We start from the raw sequence: 24,043 nt of genomic DNA, 5'->3' as shown, positions 1-24,043 counted from the left end.
GTGGGAGTACAGGTACATGCCATCACACTTGGCTGTATAATCTCATATTGATAAGACACTTTACATATCATAGGACATCCAGAATAAAAAACAGCAATTTAAGATGACTGAGCACAGTGACATATGCTTACATTCCCAGCAGCTCAGAAAGCAGAGACAGAAGGATCATGAGTTTGAGATCAACCTAGGCAGTTTAGCAAGACTGTATCTCAAAATAAAAGGGGCTGAGAATGTAGCTCAGTTGTATAATGTTTCTGCCTTCAATCCCCACTACTGTAAAAAAAATTAAAAATTGAAACATAAAAGCTGGACTTGGTGACACATGCTTTTGTAGTTCCAACTACTCTGCAGACTGATGCATAAGGATCACTTGAGTTTATGACTTTGAGACAAGCCTGGGTAAAATGGAGAGTCTTTATGTCTCAAAAAATAATACTAAAATAATAATAATAATAATAACAATAATAATAATAATTTGTGAAGCCAGGCACTGTAGCTCACACCTGTAATCCCAGATACTTTGGAGGTTGAGGTAGGATGATCACAGCTTTGAGGCAGGCATTGAGATCCTAACAAGTCTTCTGTCTCCAAATCTGCAAAAGAATCAGGAGGCTGGGGATGAATCTCAGTGGTAAGGCACCCCTGGATTTAATCCCCATTATAGCAGATGGGGACAAAACGAACAATTTGACTCCATGACATTAAAATCTTGGGACTGGAGGTATAACTTGTGGTAGTGCTTAGCATCTGCTTAGTGTGCTTGCTACCCTAGGTTAAATACAAGACACCAAAAAAAAAAAAAGAATAAGAATCAAACAAAATAAAAACTTTATATATATATATATATATATATATATATATATATATATATATATATCCCAAATCACAAATGAATTTGTTAGTTTAATCTATATTCGTTTTGACCCCTAAATGTAATTTTTAATAAATATGTAGAACAGTATAAATTAAGAGTTTTGTCTCATTATTTAGATAGCAAAAAGTAGTAAAAAAATCAACTTAAATATCATTAGCAGAAAATTGGTTAAAATATGGCATGGCCATATAATGGACTACTAGACCATTTTAAATGGATTTAGAGGAAAAAACTGTAATATGTTGCTGGACATAATGGAGCATGACTATAATCCCAGCAGTTTGGGAGTCTCAAATAGGAGGATATCATGTTCAAAGCCAAACTCAGCAACTGAGCTAGACCCTAACAATTTAGTGAGATCCCATCTCAAAAAATAAAAAGGACTGGGGATGTGTCTCAGTGGTTAGTGCCCCTGAGTTCAATCCCTGATTTCTCATCCCTCAAAAAGATATGAAACAGAAAATACTGAATAAGTTGGGTTCCTACTTTAGAAGCCCTACATTTTTATTTCCTGAAATGCTTATGTTGGAATGGGACTGCCTTGCTGCGTTCTGTTATTTGTCTAAAGCCTAGATCAGACCCAGACATAAGCAAGCACCCTTTATCCTATGTGTTGTACCCTGACTTTTGCTCTTGGATTAAGCCATTTAAATTAGGAGCTACTCTGATGGGTGAATAACACTTTTGTTCCTTGCCCCCCAAAAAACCTAGCACTTCATTCCCAGTACTCTGTTTTGAACTTTCCTGTTCATTTGCAAAATAGATACAGAAAACTAGACCAGTTAGAATATAGTCAAGTGTAATGTGTGAGGGTAAAAATTTGCTCCCAGGATGTAGGCTCTCTGTTCACCTCACAGATTGTTTCTTTTGCTGAGAAAGAAACTTTTTAGTTTGGTTCCATCCCATTTTTTGATTCTTGGTTTTAATTATTGCACCATAGGAGTCTTAATAAGGAAGTTGGGCCTAACCTAATCCCACATGATGAAGATTAGGGCCTACTTTTTCTTTTATTAGAAAACAGAACCAATGCTTTAATTCCTAAACCCTTGATCCATTTTGAGTTAAGTTTTGTGCATGGTGACAGGTAGGGGGATTTATTTTCATTTTGTTGCATATGAATCCATTTTTCCCAGAATGATTTGCTGAAGATGCTATCTTTTCTCCAGTGCATGTTTCTGGCACCTGTGTCTAATATAAGTTAATTGTAATTTTGTGGGTTAGTCTCTGTGTTCTCTATTCTGTAGCATTGGTCTAATCTCTAGGGTATATAAAGAACTCAAAAACCTAAGCACCAAAAAACCAAATAACCAAATCAACAATGGGCCAAGGACCTGAACAGACACTTCTCAGAATAAAATACACAATTAATAAATATGTGAAAAATTCTCATTATCTCTAGCAATTAGAGAAATGCAAATCAAAACTACTCTAAGATATCATCTCACTCCAGTCAGAATGGCAGCTATTATGAAAACAAACAATAAGTACTGGCGAGGATGTGGGGAAAAAGGGACACTCATACATTGCTGGTGAGACTCCAAATTGGTGCAGCCAATATGGAAAGCAGTATGGAGATTCCTTGGAAATCTGGGAATGGAACCACCATTTGACACAGCTATCCCTCTCCTCAGTCTATACTCAAAGGACTTAAAAACAGCATACTACAGGGACACAGCCACATCAATTCACAATAGCTAAACTGTGGAGCCAACCTAGATGCCCTTCAGTGGATGAATGCATAAAAAAAGGTGGTATATATACACAATGGAATTTTACTCAGCAATGAAAGGGAATAAAATCATGGCTTTTTCAGGTAAATGGATGACATTGGAGAAGATAATGCTAAGTGAAGTTAGCCAATCCCCCCAAAACAAATGCTGAATGTTTTCTCTAATATAAAGAGTCTGATTCATAGTTGGGTAGGGAGCAGGGAGCATAGGAGGAATAGATGAACACTAGATAGGGCAGAGGAGTTGGAGGGGAAGGGAGAGAGGGGTCATGGGGTTAGAAGTGATGGTGGAATATAATGTGATGGACATCATTATCCAAAGTACATGTATGAAGACATGAATTGGGTTTCAACATACTTTATAAACAGAGATATGAAAAATTGAGGTATATATGTTTAACAAGAATTATAATGCAAATCACAAAAAGTGAATGTATAAAAACATGAATTAGTGTGAACATACTTTATATACAAGGATATGAAAAATTGTGCTCTATATGTGTAATAAAAATTGTATTCTGTCATGTATTTCAAAAAATCAATTAAAAATATAGTCAAATATAAACTTACACATATTGGTTTATTTTCATGTATTTTTATATTTTTAGACGAAAATCGATTATATTAGAGCAATTCAAACCACAATTTATTTCTGAATTTCTCTTTATTTTAGGGTATGCCAGAGCAGTAGGCTCAATTGGTATAGATCTCCAGTATCACCAAATTAGAGCAAAAGGAGAATCTTCAAGCTATGCTAGATATCTTAACGTTCTATGACTCCAACACAATAAAACAGAAAAATGTATTGTGTTGCACTGCAAAAGAAAAAGATTATTTCTGGAAAAATAGAAGGCTAAGCTACATTTCTGGTCCCTACTTTCTCCTACATAGATTGTTTTTTGTAAACTGGCTGCTCTTACACATCATTCAGATTCTAAGAATTACATTGATCTCATAGTTTTGTTAGAAATGGAATTGAATGTTTTAAATTTTTCCATAATATTTATACATTGCAATTAAACATGATAGTGGGATTTACACTTGTTATATGTTGTTACCTTTACTCAAAGTTTTTTTTCTTCTCACAGCTTTAAAAGATTTTCAGTTTAGTAGGAAAAAGTTTGGATTTATAAGCATGTTTATGCTAGGGGTATACTTATTGTCAGTGGCATAAAATGAAGTTTTGCTATATAAATGCTTTGACCTTGAAGTAAAAATGTTTTTCTACTCAAAAATGAACAAAACTAAAAGGATTTATACCTGAGAATTAAATATCTTTGGGTAAGAATTGGAAAATAATGGATTTTTAAAAAAATAGTTTGTTTAAATCAACATTTTGATTTTGTTGCATATGGATTTCCAGTTTTCCCAGCATGATTTGTTGAAGATGCTATAGGATCCAATCTATGTGTTACAGTTGGTTGAGCAATCTCTGGGATGTTTTTTGACACAGATTTTCCTTCCCTATGGTGGTTCTCATGCTTTCTCTTCCTTGCATTGTACTTTAAAGATGCAAGAACCTTTGTCCTGTTTACCCCTCAGTGTAGATTTTGCCAATTTTTTCCACCTCATTTTGCCAATTACAACTCCCCGGATGTTCCTTTTGCTTAATGTGTTTCTCTTTCTAGAAATTCATATATCTAGTTTCTAAAAATAAAATAATTAAGGGCTGGGGTTGTAACTCAGTGGTAAAGCACTTGTCATATGTGAGGCACTGGGTTCAATCCTCAGCACCACATAAAAAATAAATTTAAAGAAAGGTATTGGGTTCATCAAAACTTAAAAATATTTTTTAAAAATGTAATTAAGTGAAAATCATATATGGTTTGAATTAATTGTATTTCATATGTTCCCATCATCACAGAAACAAAGTTCATGTTCAAAGAAAAAGTAGACTTCTTTGCATGTGATACTGATCCTGACCTTTTTTAAGAGAAAAGCAAGGTCACACCTCTGACAAAGATATATAGTGTTGAAGCACATTTTTTAATAGAGTAGACTTTGAAACAGTAACTATTCTGACATTTGAGAAGAATTTCAACCATCCTCCCATTTCCTTTTATATTATCATATGTGACACGACATCATTAGTAATTAAGGACATACAAATCAAAACCACAGGATACCACTTTTCACCTCATTTCAGACAATAATCAGTGCTGGTGAGAATGTGTGAATATTGGAATTGTTGTCCAGGCACAATGGTGTACACTTGTAATCCCAGGGACTTTAGAAGCTAAGGTAGGAGGAATGGAAGTCTGAGCCTAGCCTGGGCATCTTTGTAAAACTCCACCTCCAAATAAAATGGATGTGGCTTAGAGGTAGAACACTCCTGAATTCAATTTCTAGTACTACAAAAATGAAAATGAAAAAAAAAATATTGGAAACTTCCTATATTGCTAGTGGGAATGTAAAATGTTGCACTGCTTTCAAAACAATTTGACAGTTCCTCAGAAAAGTTGCTATTGAATTACCATATGACCTTCCAGTTCCACTCCTAAGTATATAGCAAGAGAATTAAAAGCATATGTCCATGGAGTGGGAGATGTGCTCAATGGTAGAATGCCTGGCATGCACAAGGCCCTGGGTTCAGTCCTCAGCACTGCCAAAAGTAAAAAGGCAACAAAAGCACATGTCCATACAAAAAATGCATGAAGTGTTCATAGCAGTATCATTTAGGCTAGCAAGAAGAAGAAACAACCCAATTACCTGCCTCCTGAGAAGAGTTTAATATTATTTGGCCATAAAAGGGAAGGAAGTAGTAATACATGTGCAACATTTACCATTGAAAGTATTATACTAAGTAAAAAAGGCCAGACAACAGAGGGGATTGGATATGGATATTCTTTGTTGAACACTTTTTCAAAATCTTCTACTTTCCTATATTTATTCAGCCAATATTGAGTTTAATACCTGCCTTGTGCTATGCAATGCATAAGTCACTGCCTAGAGAACCAACAAAAATTCCTGCTCTTGTAGAACCTACATTCTAGTGGAAGGAGAGAAAGAATAAGGTAAGTCAGAATAATACACTAAGCTATGTGCTGGACTGGCAAGGAGAGAAAGAGGCAGGGGAGTCAGGGATTTGCTTTTAAAAAGAATGCTTTTGGAGGGTTTTTATGAGGTGACATTTGGACACAGGATGTAAGAGTAATGCTTATTTACCGAAAGGGCATGCCAAGCAGAAGAAACAGCAATTACAAAAGCTCTGAAGCAGAAATGTTGCTGGTACCTTCAAAGATCTTGAAGGAATTTAGCAGAATTAGAGTGCATTGAGCAAACTATAGGCAAAAAGATGGTCAGTGAAATGAGGCCTTATGTAGTGCTCTGTGGGGATTCTGAATCCCCAATCTGGCTTTTATTCTAAGATGGGGAAACCATTGGAAAGTTTTGAGCAGAGGCATAAGATAGTCTTACTTAAATTTTAACAGGTTCACTCGGGTCACTTTGTTAAAAGCAGATTCTCAAGGAAGGCAAAGGCAGAAGCAGGAAGACCAATTAAGAAGCTATTGCAACAATTCAGGCAAGAAATGACAGTACTGTAGACCAGGATGTTATCAGAAGAGGTGATAAAAAATAGCTAGATCCTGTATATATTTTGAAAAGAGAGTCTATGTTAAAAAAAAGTTTGAGAATAGCTTCAAGAGTTTATCCTAAGCAAAGGAAAAGATGTTATTGAAATTTACTTTAGTTGAGATGGGAAAGACTGCAGGACTAGTAGAGGGGTTGGGATGGTAAGTGGGAATTCAGCTGACAACATTTTAACATTTTAGGCATTTTAAGTTAAATGCTACTTCAGTTCCACCTAACAAATCTTACAAATAAGACCCAAATAGTTTAAACTGCATCCCAGAACAAAGCCTAAGAATATTTACAGGGCCATAACTGCAACCATGTTTATACTCAGGCCCCAGAAGAGACTGTCTTCATCCTCCTCTGCCTTGGATCTGGTTGGACCCAGTGAAATCAGTCATTTCCCAAATGTCATCAACTATCAGCAGATCCAGAAGATGATCAAAGGAGGGATTTTCATCTATGAGCTTGAGACTGTCCATTCCCAGGCTAAATCTGGAAAAACACCATGGACTGAAAGAAGGGGAGTCATATGGGCATATGTTAGAAAAGGTAACCTGGATGAGAAGGGTAAGAATTGTGCAGTGGCTGCTCAAAAGATATCACGAATCTGAAAAGATTGACATTTGTACCAGAGCCTGTACCTTCAGATAAGGTAACATAGCCAAAATCAAAGCAGATTCTCATGGAACATACTCCCAAGCTGAAGGCAGACAAGACTTGTGAGAATCTTGACTGACCTGTCTGAGGCCCATGGGTCTGAAACCAGGGAAGACCACAAGCTTTGTGAAAAGCACCTCCATGCCAAGGAAGACTGTCCAAGGATTAAGAGACCCCAAAATAAAGCTCACTTCCTGTGTGGCCTCCATAATTACATGGATCAGTTGTTCAAATAAAAGAAGTCTTGATCTACCTGGAAAAAAAGTAAAAGAATATTGATACAAACCCAGATGTGGCCAGAATCCAACAAGTATCCAGACATCCAATAAACATTTTACCAGAGAGACAAAGGGCAGGAAAAAATTCAGCTAAATCCAACCTAGAATTAACACAGATAAAAGAATTAGCACAGAAGAATTAATCATAATAATTATAATTGTGTTCCAGGTGTTAAAAAGTCAGACATGTCTTTAAAAGACCCAAATTGAATTTAGTCATTCATTGTGGTTTGGATATGAAGTATCCCTGAAAACTACTGTGACAGCCATAACCCAAACAGTCTATCCTAGTTTGAATGGGCTAGATGGAAACTGTAGGAGTGTGGCTGGACGAGATGGGTCACTGTAGGCTGCCCTCGAAGCATTTGTTTTCCTCGTATACCTTTCTTCCTCTCTGTGCTTTCTGGCCACCTTGAGCAGAGCAGCATGCCTTCATCATAATCTTCTTCCATGATGTTTTGCTTTTCACCTTGAGGCCAGAGTATTGCAGTCAGTGCACCATGGATTAGACATCTGAAATGGTGAGCCAAATTGCCTGTTCCTCTAAGGCTTTTTTGGTCAGGTATTTTGGTGACAGTGACACAAAACTGATGAACACGTTATGGAAACTATAGCATGTGAGGTTGGACTAATGGTAGATTATTATAGAAGTAGAAAATAGGCACAGGGAAGCATAAAAATGGAAGTGAAAAAAATGAAATAGAGTCAGTGAGCTGTGAGATCGTTTTAAGTATTTTAGTAATGTGTAATGAAGCTCGGAAAGAAGAAATTAACCCAGAAATCTATCTTTCAAAAGCTAAATAAACAGCTTTCTCAAACACATTATAGTTGAAAGTTCTTGTAACTATTTGGATAAACATATGGATTTTTGTTATATTAATATCTTTAAAAAATAAAACTTTTAAAATAATAATAGTGGATGCAGGAGATATGCATATGTAAAATGACAACAAAAGTTTCAGGGCCAAGGGGAAAAACCCTAAGAAATTTGTCCTATGTTACATGGATTGTCACTTGATGGTAGAATGTGTTCATTCAAAAAATGCAAACATGAAATAATAAAGACAGAGGTGTACTTAATAAGTAAGGAATCATAAGGAATAATTAACAAACAAAAAGGAGATATAGCAGAATTGGTAGAGTGCTTGCCTCACATGCATACGGACCCGGGTTCGATTTCCAGATCCACACACACAAAAAAAAAAAAAAAAAGCAAAAAGAAAAAAAAAAAAAGTTCTGGACTGGAGATACCAGAGATAGAGCACTAGAGAACTTGTCTCATATATTAATGTGTGTAAGGCCCTGAGTTCAGTCCCTAGTGCCACAAAAATAATTCAATACAAATGCATCCAGCAATGTGTACAAATATCAAAACATCATATTGTACCCCATATAGCACCCCATAAATATATACAATTACTATTAATTAGTTAAAAATAAACAATTTTTCTTTAAAGGCCACATTGAAGGAGGTATATCATAGGTGGCAACTGAAAGAACTCCTAATAACCAAAGCTGAGACAATTGGAAAAGCAAAATAAAGTAGTAAAGAATTAAAACTTGAAATTTAAAATAAATACTTATGAATCCATGCTGACATATATGATTGAATAAATAAATATGGGCAAAGAGACAGATCAATCACCTATGCAGAAGAATTCTAAAAGTTTATGTGGATGCTCCACCTGCAGGAAGTAGAGCATAACTCAAGAATGGAGTGCACATAGTGACTTCCAGAGAATACAGTATGGGAAGGGATGAGGAACTTCACAGTGGTAAAAGTTAACAAGCCCTTAGCCAGGTGATAAGGTCAACATCAGCAGTCAAAACTCATGTTGCTAATAGATACCTTTAGTGTGATGCAATGAAAATAGTACTGTTGCCAGGCATGCATGGTGGCCCAGCTATTTGGAGGGGCTGAGGCAAGAAGGTCACAAGATGTAGGTTAGCCTCAGCAACTTATTAAGACTCTATCTTAGAATTGAAAACAAAAGGGGCTAGAGCTGTAACTCAGTGGTAGAGCACTTCTGGGTTTAATGCCCAGTATTGCAAAAGGAGAAAACGAAAAAAAAAAATCTGATTTTCCTCTCAAAAAACCATCATTTTGATATAGTCTTGAAGAAAAAATTTCAGATACATTTCATTAAAGGGGTATCTACAAAGTATTATATAGTACCTGACCAGTATTCCTCAAAACATTCTAGAGTCATCACAAACAAGGAAAGTCTGAGAAATTGTCACAGACAAGAGACATCTAGGGATACATGACAACTAAATACATATGTCTTAGAACAGGAAAGGATAGTGGGAGAGTAAATGGAATAGGGAAATCTAGTATGCTGCTGAAAGCACTAAGAGCCCACATGAGGTTAATGGATCTCAATCTTGAGTGGTGCCAGTCATTGTAGATGAGTGGGGTTTATCCCTCTACATTCAGCTGCATGGATACAGGGAAGGAGTACACAGTTTTAACCACATTTAGCTGGATTAATACTGTAAATGAGTAGGAGAGGGACATGGAAGTGACATGTGAAAGAAATCATGGACACTGAAAGACCCCTGGGATTTTAGGCCCCAGTGGAGTCATGGGGTTGCTGACTTTGTAGTGCTAGGAGTACAAAGATAGGAGGTAGAGCACAACAAAAATTTAAGAGTTGCAGTTGCTGGTGTCTGTCCTGGCAGAGGACATATACACAGTGTATATGGTGAGAAAGGTTAGTGCATAAGTGCATCAGAGAAGAAGACAAGGAACTCAATCATGCATCTATCTGTGTAGCTATTGAAATAATATGAATTATGACATGAGTCATGGTAGGGATAACAGTGCAAAAAGTTATGATCTTGAAGGAGTGAGAGGGGAATGGCCTTGGGATTAGTAGCTATTTAAAACAAGGAAATGTAGATTTGTAGTCCAAAGCCTGCGTCATAGAGGAAAATAATGATGAAGACTTCAAAGAGCAATGAAAAAACAAAAAGACACTTGCTTTATCTCTAGACCAAAGTTGTGAAAGAAAAAAAGTCACCCCTAGTAAGTACTACTGGTGAAAGTAAGGAGAATGAGCTACTTGGGCATTAGCGTGGCGAGACCAGGGTGGACTTGGGGGATGGAGGGGATATGACTGGGACTCCTGGACTGCTTATGATCATTAATATAAATGAAGGTAAAGAATATAGTATGATTGATCCCAAAGTTGGGAGAAGTTGTGAGCAGGGGTACGGGTACTGTTGAAGGTGGAGATTGTGAATACTTAGCTTGAGTATGCTATGAGTTTCCATTTTTATCCCTTCCAATGGAGGTATAGAAGTTTCCAACCATCTTTCAATCTTAACCTGAAATTAGTTGATCTCTCGGGCATGATGTCTTAGAATAAAATTAACTCAGGAGAAATTCAATGTGACTATGGTTTGCCAGTGTATTTAAGTACCATAGTAAAAGGACATGTATGAAAGAATATATTGGACTTTCTTAAAATTAGGATCTTTTTAGGGCTAGGGTTTACCTCAGTGGTAGAGCTCTTGTTAGCATGGGTGAATCACTGGGTTTGAAACTCAGCACCACATTAAAAAAAAAAAATTAAAATCTTCTGGGCTGGGGATGTAGGTCAAGATTTTGCCTAGCATATATGAAGGCCTGGATTCCAAAGCAGTATAAAAACTAAAGGGGCAAAAGAGCTAAATTAACAACAAAGAGGATACACAGGTGGCAAATAAGCATATGGAAAGAATTAAACATCATGTAGTTAGGGAATTGCTAAATTAAAATAACAAAGAGATACACTGTATCTGTGTTAGAATGGTCAAGTTCATAAAATCTGACAATACCAAATACTGAGTGAGCCTGTGGAGCAACAGGAACACTCATTCATTGCTAGTGAAATGCTCTACTTAAGAAGACAATTTTTCCACAAAACTAAATACGACCTTACCACATAACCCAGGAATGTATTCCTAAATATTTATCCATATGCATTGAAACATGTCCACAAAAAAATCTATATACAATTTTTATAGCATCTTTATTTCAAACTGGAGCCAAGATGTTTTTCAAAAAGTAAATGCCCAGTATTCTTGAGGCCCTGGGTTCCATCCCCCACATCACAAAATAAATAAAAGAAAATTGGATGTATAAGTTACATGCATATAATATTATATAATATTATTAATTGATAAAAAAACAGATCTATCAAAACACCAAAAGACATTAAAGAACTTTATCTTATCTACTTATTTATTATAGGGAAAGAACATGGAAAATTTATTATATGCCTAAGGCGAGGACATTTTAGAATCTGAAAGATATTCAAATACATATTCCTTAGCAAAAAAATTCAGTCTAAAAAGGCTAGATACTTTACAATTCCAACTATATTGTGTGGGCTGGAAGTGTTTGTTACTGACAGGGCACTTGCCTAGCATGCCTGAGACCCTGAGCTTTATCCCCAGTACCAAAAAAATAAATAATAAATAAATAAGTATAAAAATAAATAAATTCAAACTAGAAATAACTTTAGGATCTCTCAAGTACGAAGAGTTTGAAAAAAATCAGTGGTTGCAGGGATTCAGGGGTGTAGAGATTATGAATAGTAGGTTTTTAGGGCAGTGAATTTATTCAGTCTGATATACTAATACATGACTATTAATTTTTAAAATCCCACAGAATTGTATAATACAATACAAAGAGTGAACTGTAATGTAAACTGTAAACATTAGATTAATAGAAGTAGATTCGTATTTGTTTATTTGTGGTGGAGTGCTTGCCTACTATGCAAGAGTCCCCAGGGTTCAAGCCACAGCACCACAAAATAAATAAATAAATAAATAAGTATTTATATATGTATGTATATACATATGTGTGTATATGTGTATGTGTGTATATATAGTATAAATCTTTTGTAATAAGTATACTGCACTATAATGCAAGATGCTAATAATAAGAAAATGAGGAACTAATATGGGAACATTTTAGGATCCACACTTTGATATCAAATGTGCATTTGTAAAATACATTTGCGAGGCTATATAGTTGTCTTTTCAGTATTAAAGAAGGTCACCAAGATCCATTAAAGTGTTCCTCCGGTCTCACAAGGCAACTCAGTAATGGTTTGTACTGTATGCTTAATTTCAAAACCTAATACTTCTACTAAAAAAATCAGAAATAATTTTATTTCTAGACATTTAAGGTTAATTATCAAAATTAAAGAATATTGGTAAAATTATGAAAACACCCTTATTAAAGGCACTATTAAATTTAGCCATTAGAATAATTTTATGATCAGTTCTTGAGAATGGTGAAGCTGGTATATAGCTAGTTAAGGAAAAGAGTTTCATTAATTCAATTGTTTTGAAATGCAACTTTTAAAAAGCTTGTGAATGTCTAACAGGATTGTACACATTCATAGTAGAGCTGTCATCATTTTTCTTTATACATTTATGTCACTCAGGTGGGGTGGTGGTTGTTGATTTTCTTTTAAGCAAGGTGTTTTACATTCATAGTTAAAAAAAAAAAAGATGAAGCTGCCAGGCCTGGTGGCACACACCTGTAATCTCAGCTTCTGGAGAGGCTGAGGCAGGAAGATCCCAAGTTTGAGGCCAGCCTGGGCAATTTAGAGATACACTAGCTCAAAATAAAATGAAAAGAGGGTTGGAGAGTAGCTCAGTGGTATAGCACTTAGTTGCCTAGGATATGCCTGGGTTCAATTCCTACAACATGGCGGGGGGGGAGAGAGAGAGAGAGAGAGAGAGAGAGAGAGAGAGAGAGAAGAGAAGAGAAGAGAAGAGAAGAGAAGAGAAGAGAAGAGAAGAGAAGAGAAGAGAAGAGAAGAGAAGAGAAGAGAAGAGAAGAGAAGAGAAGAGAAGAGAAGAGAAGAGAAGAGATAAAGGAAAGGAAAGGGAGAGAGGAGGATACAAAATCCAAACAGGTAGAGATAATTATAACCTGACTGTGATCACTTTATTATTTATGGTGAATGTCCTTGTAGAATTAAGAGGGATGGAGATGTTGTTCAGTGGTAGAGTGATTTCCTAGCATGCACAAGGCTCTGGGTTTGATCCCACCACCACAAACACACATACACACACACACACACACACACACACACACACACACACACAAAGAGTTCTATGAATTTGATAAAGTGATAAAGTTCATTATAACTTTGTTGAACTACCTTAATAATGTCACAAATGTTGTACCAAGTGGTTGCACACCTGTTATCCCAAGGACCCAGGGAGGCATAAAGAAGGAGCATAACAAGTTTGAGGACAGCCTCAACAATTTGTTGAGACCCTGTCCAAAATAAAAAAAAAAAAAAGTTTAGGGATGTAGCTCACTGGTAAAACAACCCTGAGTTCAATCCTTGGTACCCACCCCTCAAAAAATAATAATAATAATAATTTTACAGATTTTGTTCTATTTTTAGGCCTTATATCTGATTGCAACAAATGGAACTCCAGAACTTCCAAATCCAGAGAAACTTTCCCCAGTATTTCAAGATTTCTTAAGTCAATGTTTGGAAGTGGATGTTGAGAAAAAGGGTCCAGCCAAGGAATTGATACAGGTAAATTTGGAAATGATGCCATTTTTGGAAAATGTTGACTCTTTTTGAATAATCAAGAGAAAATTTTTATACTGTTAATAACATTTCACTATTCATTGATCACTACCAGTAAGGCAGCTGCTACATTTTAGAGTTTCATCTGTCAAAAATAAAAATTTAATATCGTTATAGTACATTCTTATTTATTATTGAATATTGTATTCATTGAATGCTGGCATGAGTATATTTATGGACTGCCGAACTGTAGATATTTGGAAAGTAGAAAAACTGAAACAGCTTTGTTTTCAACTATAAAAGTTAGATACTGATTATGAAGGTTTGGGGCAGGCATTAAAGTATGTGTTGTTTAAGTAAATTGTATTCATAAGTAGTCTTCAAAGCTTAGTTGAAAGAAAATGTTTTGATTCTAAACTACGCAATTCTATGTTCCTTTTTTGTTGTTGTTGTTAGCATCCATTTCTGAAACTGATGAAACCATTATCTAGTTTGACATCACATATCCTGGCATCTGAGGAAGTACTGAATAGAAACCGTGAACAACATTGATGTGCCTTCATGTTCTTCCTCCATTTTCTGAAATAAATAAATAAATAAATTCAATAAAGTGTTTGTTGTTGCAAAATATCTGTAACATAGGGGCTAGGGATGTGGCTCAAGTGGTAGCGCGCTCCCCTGGCATGCGTGCGGCCCTGTTCGATCCTCAGCACCACATACCAACAAAGATGTTGTGTACGCCAAAACTAAAATAAATAAATAAATAAATAAATATTCTCTCTCTCTCTCTCTCTCTCTCCTTAAAAAAAAAATCTGTAAACATAAAATTTGCCATTTTAGCCATGTTAATTGGACAACTCGGTGGCATTAATTACACTCACAATATTGTACAACCTTCAGTTTCCAGAACAATTTTGTCACTCCACACAGAAGCTCTGCCACCGTTAAGTAATAACTCCCATTCCTCTTCCTCCATCTGTTGGCCTCCACCATTTTTTTCATCTATTAATTCTAAGTAGTTATACATGACAGTAGATTTTTGGGGATTGGCTAACTTCACTTAGCACTATCTTCTCCAACGCCATCCATTTACCTGCAAATACCATGATTTTTTTCTCTTTTATTGCTGAGTAAAATTCCATTGGGTATATATACCACATTTTTTTATGTATTCATCCACTGAAGGACATTTAGGTTGGCTCCACAGTTTAGCTATTGTGAATTGTGCTGCTATAAACATTAGTGTGGCTGTGTCCCTGTAGTTTACTGTTTTTAAGTCCTTTGGGTATAGTCCGAGGAGAGGGATAGCTGGGTCAAATGGTGGTCCCATTCCCCGATTTCCAAAGAATCTCCATACTGCTTTCCATATTGGCTGCACCAATTTGGAGTTCCACCAGCAATGTATGAGTGTCCCTTTTCCCCCACCTCCTCACCAACACTTATTGTTGTTTGTCTTCATAATAGCTGCCATTCTGACTGGAGTGAGACAATATCTTAGAATAGTTTTGATTTGCATTTCTCTGATTGCTATAGATGATGAGCATTTTTTCATATATTTGTTAATTGATTGTATATCCTCATCTGAGAAGTATCTGTTCAGGTCCTTGGCCCATTTGTTGATTGGGTTATTTGTTTTTTTGGTGCTTAGCTTTTTGAGTTCTTTATATACTCTAGAGATTATTTCTCTAGAAGTTTCTTCTCAGCAAAAGAAACAAATCTGTGAGGTGAACAGAGAGCCTACATCCTGGGAACATTTATTTTTTGCTTGTCTTCTTGATAATTGCCATTCCAACTGAAGTGAGATTTGAACTCTTAGAGTAGTTTTGATTTGCATTTCTCTAATTCTTATTTATGTTGAATATTTTTTTGTATACATGTGGGTTGATTGTATTTCTTCATCCATGAAGTGTCTGTTCAGTTCCATACCCCATTATTGATTGCTTTTGTTTGTTTGTTTGTTTGTTTTTGTTTTTTGAATTCTTTGTATATCCTAGAGATTAATGCTCTGAGGTGCACATGGCAAGAATTTTTCTCTCATTCTTTAGGCTCTCTCTTCATGTTATTGATTATTTCATTTGCTGAGAACCTTTTAGTTTTGAATCTATTTAATTTATTGATTATTGATTGTTACTTCTTGAGCTTCAGGTGTCTTCTTAAGAAAGTCGGATCTGAAGCCACCAAGGTGAAGATTTGGGCCTATTTTTCTTCTATTAGTCACAGTGTCTCTCTATTCTAGTGCCTAAATCTCTGATCCACTTTGAATTGAGTTTTGTGCAGGGAGAGAGAGAGGGGTTTAATTTCCAATTTTTGGAATAGATTTTCATTTTTTCCAGTACATTTTCTGAATAGGCTATCTTTTTTTCCAGTGAATGTTTTTGGTGCCCTTGGCTAATAGGAGATAACTATGTTTATGCTGGTTTGTCTCTGTGTTTTCTATTCTATACCATTTATCTATGTGTCTGTTTTGGTGCCACTACTATGCCTTTTTTGTTACTATGGCCCTGTAGTGTAGTTTAAGGTTTGGTATTGTCATGCCTCATGCTTCACTTTTCTTGCTATGCATTGCTTTGGCTATTCTGGGTGTCTTATTTTGCTAAAGGAAGTTAATGATTGCTTTTTCTATGTCTATGAATATTGCCATTGAGTTTTTAATATGAATTGCATTAAATCTCTATGGTGTTTTGGTAGTATGGCAACTTTGACAATATTAATTCTGCTCATCCAGGAGGATGAGAGGTCTTTCCATCTTCTAAGGTGTTATTCAGTTTCTTAATTTAGTGTTGTGTAGGTTTCATTGTAGAGGTCTTTCATCTCATTTGTTAGACTCATTCCCAGGGTTCTTTTTTTTTTTGTTTTCTTTTCTTTTTTGAGGGTATTGTGAATGAGGTAGTTTTCCTAATTTATTTTTGACTAGGTTCATCACTGATGTATAGAACATGTTTGATTTATGGGTGTTTATTTTATATACTGCTACTTTGATGAATTTATTTATTAGTTTTAGAAATTTTCTAATGGAACTTTTTGAATCTTCTAAATATAATATTATATCATTGGCAAATAGGGATAGTTTAAGTTCCTTTATTTTCTATACATATTTCTTTAAATTCTTTCTCCTTTCTAATTGCTTTGGCTAGAGTTTGAAGGATGATGGTGAATAGAAGTTGTAAAAGAGAGCATCCTCAGGCTGGGGTTTTGGTTCAGTGATAGAGTGCTTGCCTAGCATGTGCGAGGCCCTGGGCTCAATCCTCAGCACCACATAAAATAAAATAAATAAATAAAATAAAGATATTGTGTTCAACTAATATATATATATATATATATATATATATATATATATATATATATATATAAATTTTTTTTATTTTTTTTAAGAGGGCATCCTTGTCTTGTTCCAGTTCTTGGAGGGAATGCTTTCAGTTTTTCTCCATTTAGAATGATGTTGGCCTTGGGCTTAACATACATAGTCTTTACAATTTTGAGGTATGTTCTTAGTATTCCTAGGTTTTCTAGTGTTTAGAACATGAGGGAGTCCTGTATTTCATCAAATGCTTTTTCTGCATTTATTGAGATGATCATATCATTCTAGTTTTAAAGTCTATTGATATGATTAATTACATTTATTGATTTCTGTATATAGAACCAAGCTTGCATCCCTGGGATTAACCCCAGTTGATTGTAGTACACTATGTTTTTGTATTTGATTTGCCAGGATTTTATTGAGAGTTTTTGAATCTATGTTCATCAGGGATATTGGTCTGAAATTTTCTTTTCTTGATGTGTCTTCATCTGATTTTGTTATCAGGGTGATATTAGTTTCATATAATGACCTCAGAAGGAGTTCCTCCTTTTGTATTTCATGGAATAGAAAAGGAGGAGTATGGGTGTTAATTCTTTTGAGGAGTATGGGTGTTAATTCTTCTTTGAAGGTCTTTTAGAACTTGGCTGAAAATCATCTGTTCCTGGGCTTTTGATTGGTCAAAATTGATCTGTGTATACATGTATGTCCTCCTGATTCAGTTTGGGTACTTCATTCTCAGGAAATTTGTGGATGTCTTTAAGATTTTCAATTTTATTGGAGTATAAATTTTTCAACATAGTTTCTAATGATCTCTTATATTTCAATAGTAGCAGTTATTTCCTTTTTCATCCCTTATTTTAATAATTTGAATTTTCTCTCGTCATTATACAATTGTTGATTGTATTATTTAGTTCTATAGTTTCTTCATATTCTTTATATTCTTAATATTTTCTCAGAGTTCTTGCATATTGTGATTATTATTACCTATCTTCTTTCTCCAATACTGTTTGAATGTTCAAGTCTGGTCAGGTTATCTTCCAGCTCTGATATTGTGTCTTCAGCATTGTCAACTCTATTAGAGAGATTTTCAACTGAAAATTTTATTTAGTTTGTTGTGTCTTTCATTTCAAAGATTTTGTTTGTTTCTTTCTTTTTCAATATCTCTATCTTCTTATTGTATTTCTCATTCATACCCTTTGCTGACTTACTTAGTTTTTCCATTGGTTTTTCTGTGTTCTCTTGGAATTCATTGATTATTTTTATAGTCATCATTCTACTTCTTTATCTGGTTGTTCATTCACTTCAATATTTGTGAAGTTAGTTGCTGGTAAATTATTAACATGAGGAGGTGTCATGTTACTTTGTTATTTTTACGTTTTTGTATTCCTGTGTTGGGTTTTATGCATTTGTTAGAATGGGTGTCTCTTCCACTTGTATGTATGGGGATTTTCAGGGGACAGCCTTCCCTTGATAATGTGTCCTAAAATTATCTAGGTTGAAATTCCCTCAGAAGCATGGTATTCACATGTTTTGTGTTACTTCAATCTTTTTTTTTTCCTGTAGCAGTGATGTCTCTGAGTGGGACCCTGTTATGTGATGTCTGTGATGTCTGTGAGTGGGACCCTGTAAGTGCACTGTTATGTAGAAAAAGATGCACAATTTTTTGGTGCTTACTATGACATCTAAAATTTAATTAACACACACACAAAAATAAAACAGAAAATGAGGTCAGTAATTGCAAAAACAATAACAAAAACAATAAGTATCTATGAACTAGATCTGGCATAAAAGCAAACAACAGGTGTCAACTGTATCATTCACAGCAGTAACAATTGCAACAGCATAAATAATGGGGGCAACCATTATAAACCAATTAGTTCTATAAGATGGTAAAACTACAGTTAATTAAGAGAAAAGAAAATGTGAACAGAGAAAATGCAGAAAAGCTATAGCAGGTGATGGTTATAGGAAGGAGGAGAAAAAAGGGGAAACTAAGTAAAGGACTAGAGAAAAAGAATTTGGCTGTTAGTGGAAGAAGGCAGAAATACAAACAAGAAGAACAAATAAAAACAAACACAGCCAAAATAAACAAACCCCAACCCTAACACTCAAAAACTAAGGCAAGGAAAAATAATTGCATTAAAAAATGCTAAAAACATGAAAATAAAAGAACAAATATATATGCTGTATATGCCAATAAACAACCAGCATGGCAAAAACAACAAATAATAACAATAACTAAGGAAATTAGACTTAATAAAAAATTAATAAATAATTTCCATTGAGGTGGTCAAAATAGTCAATGAGAATGGATGGTCACTGTCTATGCTTAACTGTCCTTTCTATTTCTTCTTGGGCTCCATACTGAGTGGGGGTGGTTGTTAGCCCTTTTCTCTTTGTGCTACTCACTGAGTTGCTAGTTGGAGGGGCTTAAGACTTGAAGCTGGTTGAAATAACTCTCAGCTTTCCTTCTCACCAGCATGAGGTTGGATGGGATGGGAAATACTGTCCGTTGGAGCTTTGTCTGCACAGATCAAATCAATGCACTGCCAGAGTGGGGCTGCTGCAGAGTTCTAGGTGTGAAGTTCCAGATGCTGGGGCTTAGGTCTATCAGGTCTCAAGGGCTTCATTGGGTGGTGTCTTCTCTGTAGTGATTTGATTAACACATTACTAGGGCCTGGCAGTTGCTGACCTTTGTCAGGAATCTGGATCTGAGGAGCCTTCCAAGAATCCTATTCATGGATCAAGGAAGCCAAACTTTCATACACTGTGCTGCCCCCTAACACAGCCTTCCCAGGCTTAGTCCCTGAGAGTATTCACACCTGCCTGTTCAGATTCCCAACCTGCTGCAGATGATCATGTCATGTAAGCTGTCCATCTCAAAGGTAAGAGCAAATTGTGCTTGCCTCTGTTTTTCTGACTTGAATCCCCCTGGGTACAATCTTCCCCATGCCTGTTTCACTTATGCTCTTGCTAGGTACACTCTAGGCCATGTGGTAGGTGCTTGCTGGGACAGTGTGAGTATTTGCTATGATCTACTGGCTCCACAGCAGCAGCTGCAGAGTTGCCTCCTCAAAGTGGCTCTGCCTCAGCTCTCCTCGGCCACTTGGGAAACAGCACTTTACAATCAGCAGTTCGCAGTCAACCTCTGGATCACCCAAGTTTAGTCTGCTTGCCTGATCTCAGGTTTTCCATGCCAGGTCTGTCTGTTGCATTTCTCTCTCTGTTTTACCTCTCCTCTATGGTGAGTCTGCACTTCTGCTGCTGCCACTGCTGCTGCTGCTACCAGTTCAGCCTCAATGTTCTTTCTTCTTTTTTCAGTGAACCGAAATTTCTGAGACTCTAAGGTTCTCTGACTGTTCAGTATTAAATTTTGGTGAAATCTGTTTTTCACCCACCTTTCTGAGAAGCAGTACTCCAGCTGCTTGAATCCTGAGCCTTGGAGCAACTTTCCTAACCAGCCATTCTGAAAACTTCAAGGTCCTGAATTTGAGTATCTCTCTTAAGGTTATCTTTACCTACAACCTAAAGTCCTAGGATCAATTGATCTATAGAGCTGATTTTTTTTTTAACCTACAATGATTTTTTTTAGTGCCACAAAACAGACTCTCCAAAGAGAGTCTGCAAAACCCACAGACCTCATTTGTTTCTATCATTAAACATTCTTCTTTTGCACTTGACTGATAATGAATGAAATGTTCATGTATACTCTACAAAAGTGACAGTTTGAATCTATGTTATTTCTGTCCCAATAGGAAAAAGCAAGCCAGACAAAACTCTTTCAATATTTCTGTTTTCTATCCTAGTTATTACAGAGATGGCTGGCTTTAGTTGAAAAATTTTAAAACTCATTTAACATGCAGCTGCATGTAAAGGCAAAGGATGGGGAGGAAAAGCTCCAAAAATAAAACTTTTTACCCTTATTAAAATGGAAAGTGAAAGCTAATCTAAGCATCTAAAAAAAAAAAAAATTCAGCCTGAAGTTTGCCCTTGCTCTAGGCTAATATTTTACATGAGAAAAATCATTCTGATTCAGGGAGATGGTGCAAGCCAGTAATCCCAGCTACTCCCAAGGCTGACAGGGTTCACAAGTTTGAGATCAGCTTATAATCAATGGAATTTATATTTAGACAGTTTTCTCTTTAGTTTTATGTAAACTCCAGTGCATTTTAGTTCTTCACAGAACAAAAATTTTATCTTTTATGTATGACATATCTATGTTTCTTTTATATTCCTATTGATTTTAATAAAGAAACATATAGCTTGTTTCTCATTCTAATATATATCTTCTCAGATTATTTGTTATAATTCTATCTAGTTATATACTATATTTTTAATTTTTTTTATTTTTATTTTAGCATATTCCCAATGTTTTTAAATAAGCTGTTGTATATACTTTTGCATGCTTTTTTTTTTTTTTTTTTTTTTTTTTTTTTTTGGCGGGGTGGGGTGGTGGTGTTACCAGGAATTGAACTTGGGGACATTCAGCCACTGAGCTACATCCATAGTCCTATTTTGTCTTTTATTAAGAGACAGGGTCTTTCTGAGTTACTTAGTGCCTCATTTTGCTGAGGCTGGTTTTGAACTTGCAATCCTCCTCAGCCTCCCAGGCCACTGGGATCACATATTTGTACCACCATGCCCAGCTGCATGCTATTCATGCTATTTTTTATACAATATATTTTTTAACTTTATTTATTTATTTGTATGTGGTGCTCAGAATCGAACCCAGTGCCTCACACGTGCTAGGCAAGGCTTTACTGCTGAACCATAACCCCAGCCCCTCATGCTATTTTTAATACATTATGCCCAAACATATTTTCTTGTCTCTTATCTCTTCATAGTGATCATTATATGGCATCAGTGTAGATCAGCTTACTACTATGGATTAGTTTTTATTATATACTAGAATATTTCCTGCTTTTATTGTTGTATGTTGTATAATCTAAATAAGTTTATGCTTTATGTTTTCTTAAAGAGGGAAACATAAAGAAGGAAGATGGGCGAAAAAGAGATTTCACCAAAATCTCTTTCTTTTTTTAATATATATATATATTTTTAGTTGTAGTTGGACCCAATACCTTTATGTCATTCATTTATTTTTACGCGGTGCTGAGGATTGAACCCAGAGCCCCAGCGTGCTAGACAAGCACTCTACCACTGAGACACAATCCCAGCCCCCAAAATCTCTTTCATAAAGAAGGAATAATACTTATAGAATATAGTAAGGGATAAAGGAAATAGCCTATATTAAATACTTAATATACAACCTGAAGCATTTTGACCAAAAGAAAATGTTATTTCTCTTAACATTCAAATCCTAGGGCCACAGATACTATATAGCATAGAGGGGTGGATGCATGTGGGAAAGCAGGTGATGGTAGGTTTTCATAGCACATGGAAGATTTCCGGCATTAAGAAGAACCTAGGAAGGGTATGCTGTGAATATAAAATTATAATTAATGGAAGAATCATATGTATTTTGCCATCAAATATTTGCTAGTTCATGGATTTAGGGAAGATAAACAGTTTATTTTCTTTATGCCTCATCTTCTCATCTATACAAATAATATTTTTTTCCTGCTATTGTCCCATGATGGAAATTTGGACTTCGAGTTTGACTGTGACTCTTTACTACAGATGAAATGTCCATTTTTTTGTTTTGTTTTGTTTTTTTGTATTGCTTTGGATTAAACCCAGGGATCACGCATGCTAGGCAAGCGCTCTACCACTGAGCTACATTCCCAGTGAACTGTCCATGTTTTGAAAATACAAATAGTAACTTAAAATAAATGTCTAAAGTGATAATTATTAATTATGTAGGAGAGTTCAGGATAAAAGTGATTATTAAAGAATCCCAGTTCAGAATCAGGAGCCCTGTGTCTTGGTCAAGTGCTATCATTGGCACACTTAGAGAGTAAGAGTACTCCCTGGGATTTAGTTTCCCAGGGAATACTCTTACTCATAATTTAAGATGTAGTGCTAGTTTGGGCAGCAAAATTGGAACAATACAGAAATTAGCATGGCCCCTGTGCAAAAATGACACACAAATGCATAAAGTGCTCTGTATTTTAAAATATATATAATATATTTGTGTGTTTTTGCGTCTGTGTAATGTATTTTTCATCTTTAAGATTACATAGACAGAAATAGCATTTACAAGAAATAAACATTTTAATTTAAATACCATGCAGTTCAATGAATATTTCCTTTAAAAAATAGTATGGTAAATATCTAATGGATACAATATCTTTCAACTAAAAGACTGATAAAAAAATTAAGTTCAATTATTTTTCCTAAATGAGTAACAGTGGGAGATGAAATAATTTTATTGTATCTCCTAGTGATTTATATGCATGGATTGATATTGTTATATCCCTATGACCTCAAGAGAACAAACTCTTACATGGGGACTTACAAAAATTTTATTGAGTTTAATTTTCAATTGAGAACTCATAATTTTAATTTGTTATATATGACAGCAGAATACAAAACAATTCATATTACACATATAGAGCACAATTATTATATCTCTGGCTGTATACAAAGTAAAGTCATGCCATTGGTTTCTTCAAACATGTATTTAGGGTAATGATGTTCATCTCATCCCATTGTCTTTCCTACACCCAAGCATCCTTGCTTCCCCTTCCTCCCCTTTGTCCTATCTACTCCTCCCATGCCCCCACATATAACTTCATTATGAATCAATATCCTTAATCAGAGAAAACATTGGGAAATTGGTATTTTTAGCATTGGCTGTCTTCACTTAGAATTATACTCTCCAACTCCATCTATTTACTGTCAAATGCCATGATTTAATTCTCTTTTAATGCTGAATAATATTCCATTGTGTATATATACCACATTTTCTTTATTCATTCATCTACTGAAGGACATCTAGATTGTTTCCACAGTTTAGCTATTGTGAATTGTGCTGCTATAAACAATGATGTGGCTGTGTCCCTGTAGTATGCTGTTTTTAAGTCCTTTGGGTATAGACCAAGGAGTGCGATAGCTGGGTCAAATGGTGGTTCATTCCCAGTTTTTCAAGTATTCTCCATACAGATTTTCATATTGTCT

The 24,043-nt window shown here is 35.4% G+C and overlaps 1 pseudogene; it reads left to right on the top strand.

Moving 5' to 3' along the window:
- Positions 1 to 22,944: 22,944 nt before the first annotated feature.
- Positions 22,945 to 23,037, top strand: LOC113195070 (U6 spliceosomal RNA; annotated as a pseudogene).
- Positions 23,038 to 24,043: the final 1,006 nt, after the last annotated feature.

This window comes from Urocitellus parryii, chromosome 2 (genome assembly GCF_045843805.1).
Source record: "Urocitellus parryii isolate mUroPar1 chromosome 2, mUroPar1.hap1, whole genome shotgun sequence".
In the NCBI taxonomy this organism is placed as follows: Eukaryota; Metazoa; Chordata; class Mammalia; order Rodentia; family Sciuridae; genus Urocitellus; species Urocitellus parryii.
The sequence above is the reverse complement of the archived record's forward strand: the minus strand, read 5'-3'. Positions and strand labels throughout refer to the sequence as shown.